The sequence below is a fragment of the Rhinatrema bivittatum genome, chromosome 1 (genome assembly GCF_901001135.1).
Source record: "Rhinatrema bivittatum chromosome 1, aRhiBiv1.1, whole genome shotgun sequence".
NCBI lineage: Eukaryota > Metazoa > Chordata > Amphibia > Gymnophiona > Rhinatrematidae > Rhinatrema > Rhinatrema bivittatum.
The window spans coordinates 565,766,003-565,777,342 of record NC_042615.1 but is presented as its reverse complement, the minus strand read 5'-3'; the positions used below and the strand labels follow the sequence as shown (position 1 = coordinate 565,777,342).

At 38.3% G+C, this 11,340-nt stretch overlaps 1 protein-coding gene across 1 annotated transcript in view; it reads right to left on the bottom strand.

Moving 5' to 3' along the window:
• Window positions 1-7,721: 7,721 nt before the first annotated feature.
• AGTPBP1 (ATP/GTP binding protein 1) overlaps window positions 7,722-11,340 on the bottom strand; it is a 567,598-nt gene continuing 563,979 nt past the window's right edge. Inside the window, exon 28 of the mRNA XM_029617286.1 lies at window positions 7,722-7,859. The gene's annotated coding sequence lies outside the window, so the exon portion shown is untranslated. The remainder of the gene's footprint in view (window positions 7,860-11,340) is intronic.

Sequence of the window (11,340 nt, the reverse complement as noted above, 5' to 3'; positions counted from 1 at the left end):
ATCTTATACACAATGATACAATGAGTTAACTAAAGAATACCCACCAAACCTTCAAAATGTATTCGGTATGAAGTCCCTTCAAAGAAGATTCAAAAATCATTCATCTCTCAACCCACTCTAAAGTTCAACCCGTTCTAATATACAAAAATGGAAAGAGAAAAGTGGAAAGAAAAAATGTCATGTCATAAAACAGTTATCTTAATGAATCTCAACATTAATTCCATATTAAAGTCAAAAGCAGGTAGAAAAATCATACCTTTAACGGGGGCACTTCCAAGTGACACTTAAATTTAATGTGTCACCATTAATAGACTTCTTAGAAACTACAACGCTAAAGAAAAAGAAGAAAATGAAAAAGTGGACTCCCGTTCAACAATACACAGCAACGCGTTCTCTCAACTGACACCTACCCGGAAATGACGTCTATTCCATGTTTGAAAGAGAATGGGGAACACCGGTATGTTCTTCCTTTATATCAATGCACTCGTCCCAATTTAAAGGGGCCCACAAAATCACCAAAACGCACTCCACTCAACCGGTCCGTTGAGACCGTGAGGGCTCGTAGTCTTCCATTTAAAAATAAAACTTTGTTCGGCACGCAATAACGCAGCAGATAGATCTCCACCATTTTTTAACGACACTTGTTTAATAACAAAAAATTTAATGTCTTCCCAAGAATGTTCAGCTTCCCGCCAATGGTCAACCAAAGGAGCATGTTCCCTTAGGACCTTGATACGGCTACGGTGTTCGATAATACGCGTGCGTACCGATCTACAAGTTTGTCCCACATACATTAAACCGCAAGGGCATTGGATGATGTATACTACCCCACTACTATCGCACGAGAATAACCCAGGTAAAGTGTATCTATAATCAGTATTAGGAGGAAAAAAGCTTTTACAATGAATCACATGCTGACAAACAGAACAGGATCCACAGGAAATCTGGCCTTGCAACCGATTATTTTCAATAGTCTTGATGGTGGAACCCTTCAATCTGTCACGCAATGATTGTCGCTTCTTGATAGCAAAGACAGGGGGTTGATCAAAAATCTGTAGTGGAGATAAGATATGCCAATGCCTCAGAATAGAATTCTTAATTGCAGAGGTTTTAATGGAATAAGGGACAGTACATATAACCCTGGAGGGCCCATCTTTATTACTCGGAAGAAAAAGATTCTCACGATTGGCGTACAAAGCACGTTTGTATGCCTTCTTTATGCAGGAGTTAGAATAACCCCTCGCCCGAAAACGTTCCCATAATTTTAAAGATTGAATTTTAAAATCCATAGTCGAACTGCATAACCTCCTATAACGTAAGAACTGACCCACCGGGATATTATTTTTTAACCGTTTAGGATGAAAACTTTCATAATGTAACAGGGTATTTTTATCGGTCTTTTTTCTGTACACAGATGTGACTAATCGCCCACCATGTTTAAAAATCTGAACATCAAGAAAGGTAACGGTATCCATATGTATGGAAGTAGTGAATTTGAGATGCTCATCACTTGAGTTCAACATCAATAAAAATTGATTCAACTCCTCTCTCGAACCACACCATACAAAAAATAAATCGTCGATGTATCGTTTCCAACACAAAATTTGTGTAAACCATTCCGAGGGGTAAATGTATTTCTGTTCAAAATGAGAAACGTATAAACATGCCACACTAGGTGCCATGGGGGATCCCATAGGAATCCCCCTGACTTGATGGTACAACTGATTACAATAACTGAAGACATTAGAGGTAAGAGTGATTTCAGCAATGGTCAAGAGAAATTGTAAACGACCCATAGTCAAATGATTTTTCTTCAATTCAATTTTTACCACCTCTAAAGCCTCTCTCTGCGGTATGCTCGTATATAGTGCCGTAATGTCGGCCGTGACCAACAACCAATTGCTATCTATTTCAGGAAGACGAGATAACTGTAACAAAAAATCAGATGTGTCACGAACATAGGAGGCAATATCTAGAACATTAGTCTGTAAATTATAATCCAATAGTTTTGCTAAAGGTTCCAAAATGGTACCAATTCCAGAGACGATTGGTCTACCTGGAGGTTTTACCAACGTTTTATGTACTTTGGGAAGAATGTAAAAATAAGCTGTAGTAGGGTGAATCACAGATAAAAATTTAAATTCTTGATCATTAATGATTTTATTCTTAAGCGCCTGATCTAAGACAGTGTTAACTTCAACACAAATTTCATCTAAGGGATTCACATCCAAAGGTACATAAAATTGGATATCATCTAATTGTCTTAATGCTTCCTCATGATAATCCTGTTGGTTCATAACCACAATCCCCCCTCCTTTGTCTGCAGAAACAATACATATTGTCGGATCTTGGCGCAACTGATCAATCGCTTTCCATTCATCTTTAGTGAGATTGAAGGATAAATATTCATATTCACCTTCAATCTGCCCTACGTCAGTTAACACAAGCGTCTGAAACGCCTGTAAAAGCGGACTAGGAGCAGTAGGCGGAACCCACTTAGAAGGTTTATACAGTTTGGGCGAAATAGTTAAACACGCCTTATCTCCAAAAAATTCTCTCAAATGTAAACGACGAAAGAATTTTTGCAATTCAACCCGAGTTGACAATGGATCATGCCGGGACGTGGGTACAAATGAAAAGCCTTTATTTAAAAGGCTTATCATAGGGGGGGTTAACTCTTTAGAGGATAAATTAAATACAGCACAAGCTGACTCTACCGTCGTAGATTGTAATTGTTCGTGATGTTCCGACCCCGTTGAGATTTGGAAGTCCGACTGCTCGAATTGTTCTTCCCACCCCTGGGATGTTCTAAAAAATCGGAATGCGATATACTTGAATCTTGACCCTGTCCCTTATTCTCCTTAAATCTGACATGTCTATTATCTTTCTGTCCCTTTGGGGCACCTGAGTCCCCTTCATCTGAATCCTCTGAAGAAGAGAAGTAACCTCTTCTCTTATTAAATGGTTTTTTGACCTGCATCCAATGATAAACATACCCAGTGGTGTAATCACCCTCATCCCTTTTGAACTTACTAAGTTTAATGGTTTTAGTTTCTTGTTTAAACTCATCCAACTGGTCTTGTAATTCCTTAATTTGATCATTTAATTTGTCAACCGGCAATTCCTCTTTAATTTTGACAAATTCAAGATCAATTTCTTTCTTGATCTCAATAATTTTTTCTTTAGTATTTTCAATGATTAACAGCATAAGGTCATGTGAACACTTGTTGAGGATGGCGTTCCATTTCTGGATAAATACGTCATCCTCAACAAATAAAGAAGGTGCTTTATTAATCCTCAGTCCCCGAGGAATGCGCTTGACATAACAATACTCAGCTAAAGTCGAAGCATGTAATTCCATTCTTAGAATCTTTTTTCGATTCTTTACATAAGAGTCCCAATTCCCAATACTAATATCACTTTCAGAGTCGAACAAATGGAACCCAGCTAAAATATTCTGTGCGGCTTGTTCAGTATAAGAGTGCATATTATCGGTACCTGCTGTTAATCATTGAAAATACTAAAGAAAAAATTATTGAGATCAAGAAAGAAATTGATCTTGAATTTGTCAAAATTAAAGAGGAATTGCCGGTTGACAAATTAAATGATCAAATTAAGGAATTACAAGACCAGTTGGATGAGTTTAAACAAGAAACTAAAACCATTAAACTTAGTAAGTTCAAAAGGGATGAGGGTGATTACACCACTGGGTATGTTTATCATTGGATGCAGGTCAAAAAACCATTTAATAAGAGAAGAGGTTACTTCTCTTCTTCAGAGGATTCAGATGAAGGGGACTCAGGTGCCCCAAAGGGACAGAAAGATAATAGACATGTCAGATTTAAGGAGAATAAGGGACAGGGTCAAGATTCAAGTATATCGCATTCCGATTTTTTAGAACATCCCAGGGGTGGGAAGAACAATTCGAGCAGTCGGACTTCCAAATCTCAACGGGGTCGGAACATCACGAACAATTACAATCTACAACGGTAGAGTCAGCTTGTGCTGTATTTAATGTATCCTCTAAAGAGTTAACCCCCCCTATGATAAGCCTTTTAAATAAAGGCTTTTCATTGTACCCACGTCCCGGCATGATCCATTGTCAACTCGGGTTGAATTGCAAAAATTCTTTCGTCGTTTACATTTGAGAGAATTTTTTGGAGATAAGGCGTGTTTAACTATTTCGCCCAAACTGTATAAACCTTCTAAGTGGGTTCCGCCTACTGCTCCTAGTCCGCTTTTACAGGCGTTTCAGACGCTTGTGTTAACTGACGTAGGGCAGATTGAAGGTGAATATGAATATTTATCCTTCAATCTCACTAAAGATGAATGGAAAGCGATTGATCAGTTGCGCCAAGATCCGACAATATGTATTGTTTCTGCAGACAAAGGAGGGGGGATTGTGGTTATGAACCAACAGGATTATCATGAGGAAGCATTAAGACAATTAGATGATATCCAATTTATGTACCTTTGGATGTGAATCCCTTAGATGAAATTTGTGTTGAAGTTAACACTGTCTTAGATCAGGCGCTTAAGAATAAAATCATTAATGATCAAGAATTTAAATTTTTATCTGTGATTCACCCTACTACAGCTTATTTTTACATTCTTCCCAAAGTACATAAAACGTTGGTAAAACCTCCAGGTAGACCAATCGTCTCTGGAATTGGTACCATTTTGGAACCTTTAGCAAAACTATTGGATTATAATTTACAGACTAATGTTCTAGATATTGCCTCCTATGTTCGTGACACATCTGATTTTTTGTTACAGTTATCTCGTCTTCCTGAAATAGATAGCAATTGGTTGTTGGTCACGGCCGACATTACGGCACTATATACGAGCATACCGCAGAGAGAGGCTTTAGAGGTGGTAAAAATTGAATTGAAGAAAAATCATTTGACTATGGGTCGTTTACAATTTCTCTTGACCATTGCTGAAATCACTCTTACCTCTAATGTCTTCAGTTATTGTAATCAGTTGTACCATCAAGTCAGGGGGATTCCTATGGGATCCCCCATGGCACCTAGTGTGGCATGTTTATACGTTTCTCATTTTGAACAGAAATACATTTACCCCTCGGAATGGTTTACACAAATTTTGTGTTGGAAACGATACATCGACGATTTATTTTTTGTATGGTGTGGTTCGAGAGAGGAGTTGAATCAATTTTTATTGATGTTGAACTCAAGTGATGAGCATCTCAAATTCACTACTTCCATACATATGGATACCGTTACCTTTCTTGATGTTCAGATTTTTAAACATGGTGGGCGATTAGTCACATCTGTGTACAGAAAAAAGACCGATAAAAATACCCTGTTACATTATGAAAGTTTTCATCCTAAACGGTTAAAAAATAATATCCCGGTGGGTCAGTTCTTACGTTATAGGAGGTTATGCAGTTCGACTATGGATTTTAAAATTCAATCTTTAAAATTATGGGAACGTTTTCGGGCGAGGGGTTATTCTAACTCCTGCATAAAGAAGGCATACAAACGTGCTTTGTACGCCAATCGTGAGAATCTTTTTCTTCCGAGTAATAAAGATGGGCCCTCCAGGGTTATATGTACTGTCCCTTATTCCATTAAAACCTCTGCAATTAAGAATTCTATTCTGAGGCATTGGCATATCTTATCTCCACTACAGATTTTTGATCAACCCCCTGTCTTTGCTATCAAGAAGCGACAATCATTGCGTGACAGATTGAAGGGTTCCACCATCAAGACTATTGAAAATAATCGGTTGCAAGGCCAGATTTCCTGTGGATCCTGTTCTGTTTGTCAGCATGTGATTCATTGTAAAAGCTTTTTTCCTCCTAATACTGATTATAGATACACTTTACCTGGGTTATTCTCGTGCGATAGTAGTGGGGTAGTATACATCATCCAATGCCCTTGCGGTTTAATGTATGTGGGACAAACTTGTAGATCGGTACGCACGCGTATTATCGAACACCGTAGCCGTATCAAGGTCCTAAGGGAACATGCTCCTTTGGTTGACCATTGGCGGGAAGCTGAACATTCTTGGGAAGACATTAAATTTTTTGTTATTAAACAAGTGTCGTTAAAAAATGGTGGAGATCTATCTGCTGCGTTATTGCGTGCCGAACAAAGTTTTATTTTTAAATGGAAGACTACGAGCCCTCACGGTCTCAACGGACCGGTTGAGTGGAGTGCGTTTTGGTGATTTTGTGGGCCCCTTTAAATTGGGACGAGTGCATTGATATAAAGGAAGAACATACCGGTGTTCCCCATTCTCTTTCAAACATGGAATAGACGTCATTTCCGGGTAGGTGTCAGTTGAGAGAACGCGTTGCTGTGTATTGTTGAACGGGAGTCCACTTTTTCATTTTCTTCTTGTTCTTTAGCGTTGTAGTTTCTAAGAAGTCTATTAATGGTGACACATTAAATTTAAGTGTCACTTGGAAGTGCCCCCGTTAAAGGTATGATTTTTCTACCTGCTTTTGACTTTAATATGGAATTAATGTTGAGATTCATTAAGATAACTGTTTTATGACATGACATTTTTTCTTTCCACTTTTCTCTTTCCATTTTTGTATATTAGAACGGGTTGAACTTTAGAGTGGGTTGAGAGATGAATGATTTTTGAATCTTCTTTGAAGGGACTTCATACCGAATACATTTTGAAGGTTTGGTGGGTATTCTTTAGTTAACTCATTGTATCATTGTGTATAAGATAGCGGGGATTTACTTTTTGTAATTTACTGTTGCGGCCCCCCTTTTTTAGATTGGTATAAACGTATAATATAAACTTGTGGCAATTACTTTAATGTGTCAGTAGTGCATTTATATTTCGGTCCTCCTGTTAAAATGAAATGAATTGATTAGGTTTTGGATTTATGTTTTATTTTTAGTTGTTGAATATTATAGAGTCCCTTTTTGGGATATGTGATAAATGATGTAATTTGGTTTGTAGATCGCATGTTGGAAGACTTGTTAAGAATTGAAGTTTCGAATTTCTACAGTTGTGTCACTCATTAATATTTTGAGACGATAGCTGTTATTCATCTAAACCAGTCCTATCCCTGATGAAGCCATTAAGATAAACTTGGCGAAACGAAGATCTTTGTTGGACATTTTGAGGACTGACTCTATTGGTTGATTTATTGTATAATGTTTAAAAAATGATGTGAGCATTTGCACTTTATATTACAATTGAATTATTTGATAATATTTCTGATTTTCATGTTTTTTGAAGATGTTTGTTTTTAAATGTGAGTGCATGAGTATAGTATGAGTGTGTTAGATAGTTTTTTAATGTTAGATAGGCTTATAAAATGCAAATAAAATATTGATGCAATTCATTGTATTCCTCTTCTTATGTATGTTGTGTAGTACAGACTATAAATTGGCACGTTTGTCAACTTGCACTATTTTTCAGATAAAACTTTAATTTTGGAACACCAAACCAGTGTCAAGAGTCTCCTTGGTATCTTAACATCTAAACACCTTTGAGACTTGGAAGTTATTCCTTCTCCCCTTTTGGAAAATTCACACTGGGGTTTACAGGACTGATTCAGGACTAAGCCTGGTACTGCGCATGTACCCCACCCACAGGTAACCATAGTTCTAGGAAAGGGGGCACATTTGTCCATTGAACTTTAAGTCTGATACCACTTATTTTATTTGAACATATTTTTTAAAAATAAGCCATGTGCATAAAATAATTTTTGTGAGTTTGAAAATAATAAATTAAGGGACTCATTTAATAAGCATTTTTCCCATGGACACAGAATGGGAGAAAAGCCTTAGTAAATCAAACCCTATGAGATCAGTCCTGTTGGTGATTCCATCATTGCAAGTGCTGAGCTCATCTTCTTTCTTCTGAGTGTTCTAAAAACAAATAAAATTATATTCTAAACTGGTAGAGAGTTCTACGTTTTCTACAATGTATTATTGTGTGGTCTCTATTTTCTAGTCTCTGATTTGGAGGGATGATTAGTTTTACCAAATTTAGAATCTGCTAGATCTTTGAGTTTGAGGTTTGATGTTTTAAATGTTCTCTTTTCTCCTGTACATAATATTGAAATAAGAAACAATGATTTTAACTAGTGAAAGAGGTCTCCTAATTACGGCACTCACTATTAAATCTACGGGAAAATAATGGTGTACCATAGCTGAGGAAGAATGGTGAGGTAGGTTAATAATTATTAGTAGTCATTTGTAGTCAAATGACTACAAAGATGAAATATTGTACTATGTTATCTCACCCTAGCAAGTCCATCAAGCTAGGGTGAGAGAACATAGAAGAAATTTCATGTTTTTGAGTCTTTCCTCACTCCAAATGATGTCAAATCTTCACCAAGGTGTACTGTGCTGTTCGTACGTCTAACTCTACATGTGAAACTGGCCCCTATACCCTAAACCCCCATTAACGTCTCACCTTGACCTATTAGGTGGCCCTCCTATAGAGATATAAATACAGTAACTACGAGGGCTCTGTAGATAGGTGCTCTCTTTCTTTCTTTCTCTCTCTCTCTCCCTCCGACACCCCCCCCCCCCCCGCCTTGCGAATGGTGCATGCTGTTTTCCAAAATCAATACAAATGAAATTAAACAAAAATCTTTGTTTTTGCATAAGATCTTGAAGAGTTTTAGCTTAGAATTGTCATGAATGTCAAAATGTCATTTGAACTCATCTAGAATATTAAAAAAGCATTCAGAGTTTCATAAAAACTAAAACCACCATTCTTCCATACCCCCCCATTACTGTAGTTTATTTCATATATCATGGAGGTAATTTTCAAAAGGTTTTATGCATGCAGATGAGCTTTGGGAAATTGCTACAATATACGCTACTTTTATACACATAACTCCTCTATTGCTTTGATTATAACGGATATAAAGTAAAAACTTCCAAGATAAATTATATTATCCTATACTGCAGAGAGAAACTAGTTTTTGAATGTTCATTTCTTTAAGAACAGAAAACGCAAATACTTTGGTGAAGATTACAGCAAGAAGAAAACAAATGGAGAGAATCCAGGTCATTTGGATGAAATAAGAACAGCTATCATCTCCCAGGGCCGGTAACTTTAAATGGATGTGCGGGCGCCCATATACGCATATATATGCTGAAACTTTATATCCTATATGCAAGTACGTGCATATGTTATAAAATAGGCCTCCCGTGTGTATGTGTGCACAGCAGCGTAATGTCGGCTTTGAGCCACGCAAGTGAGGGAATTTTGTAATAGGCGTGTGTCCAGCCCATGATCAGTTTCACTAGTTCACACAGCCTCAGCTAGGTTCTCTATACCCCCTCCCTGTTTCTTTAGCCTGGTTAAGCCAGACCCCGCAAGCTTGAAATCGTTTTATGCAGCCTTACACCTCATCCATAGCAGAAGTAACTTTGGGCTGCAATATACCTGGGCATGGGCCCAGGCACATATACGAGCATATCTCTTGACCCCAGCCCAGAACACCCATCCTCCATCCACATTCTGCCCCTTTTTTCCTGATACGAGATATGTGGGCTTCAGTACGTGTGTCATCCATGTGGGCGGTTTATAAAATCAGATGGAAATGTGCATGTGCTAGAAGCGCACCCATCACCCGGTTTTGGCACATATCTGGCTTTTAAAATTCACCTTTAAGGAAAGTATGAACATTTAAGTTAATGTTTCTTTTGCAATTTTTTTTTTATTTGAAAGGTGAATAAAAGATTACCAAGTGCGTACCTCTTCTCATTGCTAGGATATGGAAATGAAACATGGACTTGTAATAAAGTGAGTGTAAAGAAAATACATTTGAAACATGATACTAAAGAAGATTCCTGAAGATTAGCCAAAAGGAAATGATCCCAAATGAAACGGGTGCATGAGATGATGGGAGGTGGAATTTCCCTGTCAGAAGACCTGGCCAAAAGGAAAATTTGATTAGCTGGTCATGTTCTCAGAGGCTTTGCTGCAGTGAGCTCACCTAGTACTGAAGATCATTATAGAAAACAGAGAGGAAAACATAAAGCAGTTTAGAGAAATGGCATGGATGCCTATGATGCTCAGTTTGTGGTCCCCCTTGGCACAGATCCTGGCTCAGCAATTATTTAGCTGAATGACTGCCTGGCTAAAGTGGTGGAATGACTTGTTGATAGTAAATTGGCCTTGAATCTCTGTGAGACAGAAATTTCATACATTGGATCTTAAGCTTGACTGACCTTTGGATCTGGAATTACAAGTGGCTCAAGTGGGCATGCAATGCTTATTTCAAGTTAAGATTGGTCAAGCAATTGCAACCATTTATTCTTCGGATGGCAGAACTTGTTGTGGTCTTTAAAGTTCATGTCCAACTTACTCTGTAGCGTATTATTTTGACTTTTTGTCATAATATTTTATTGCTTACGTTTCTAGACATTTTTGTGGTATAAAGGGGCGATGGTCATGCAGTCTGCAATGGATGTACTTTTCACCAGTTTTCAGAGTGAACGCACATGCGTAGTTTTGCTTTGAAAGAGGCCTGTGGGTGCAAAAGTATGTAGGTCATGTACCCCTTATTTCCTGTGGGTAGATTTTTTTTGCTGGAAAAGTACACACAAAGAGTTGAAAATGCCATCTATGTCTGGACTTTTCCTCCCTGGCCTCAACAGGGCCCGGGAACGCCTCCCTCTCAGTGTGGCTATGAGTCCGCATGCTGTGAAATGACGTGCAGGAAAAATGCTTCTTACCTAGGTAAATGCTATTGAACATTGTTCTCCAAAGATGTACCTTTTCAGTAGGACTACATGTCCTGTTTCTATAGAGCCCCTTGCCCAAATTCGTTCTTCAGTTAAAGGTGAATTTTAAAAGCCAGACATGCGCATTAATTATGGGATGCGTGAATATGCTGGGCTTGCCTGTGCAGAGCAGATTTTAAAAGCAGCCCGCGAGTAAATGCCACAGCTCGTTTTTAGAATAGGGCCATGCGTAGGCATGGTCTGAGCAAGGCACGGGTGTTTCACGGCGGGAGCCTAAAATGTGCGTGTAAATACTTATGCGAACTGGTGCGCGCAGAGGTCCCCTTCCATGTAACTTTACTTCTGCTATGGATGCCGTATAAATTTTAAAAATTTAAAAAACTAGGCAGATCCTTGGGATTTGAAGGGTTGGGGCTAACTAGAGGTAGTAAAGGCATTTAAACTGGGGGGGGGGGTTTGGCAAAGTTAGCTACTAACTGGGTGAACTGGGGACAAACTGGTTTTACTGGTAATGATGCTGGCACGCGTCCTGTTTAAGATCTCCCCACTTATTCAGTAGAATCGGAATTTGCACGCACATGCGCGTGCCCACTTACAATTCGGCACACCTGTGGTGTGCGGCAAGACTATTTTTTTTAACATG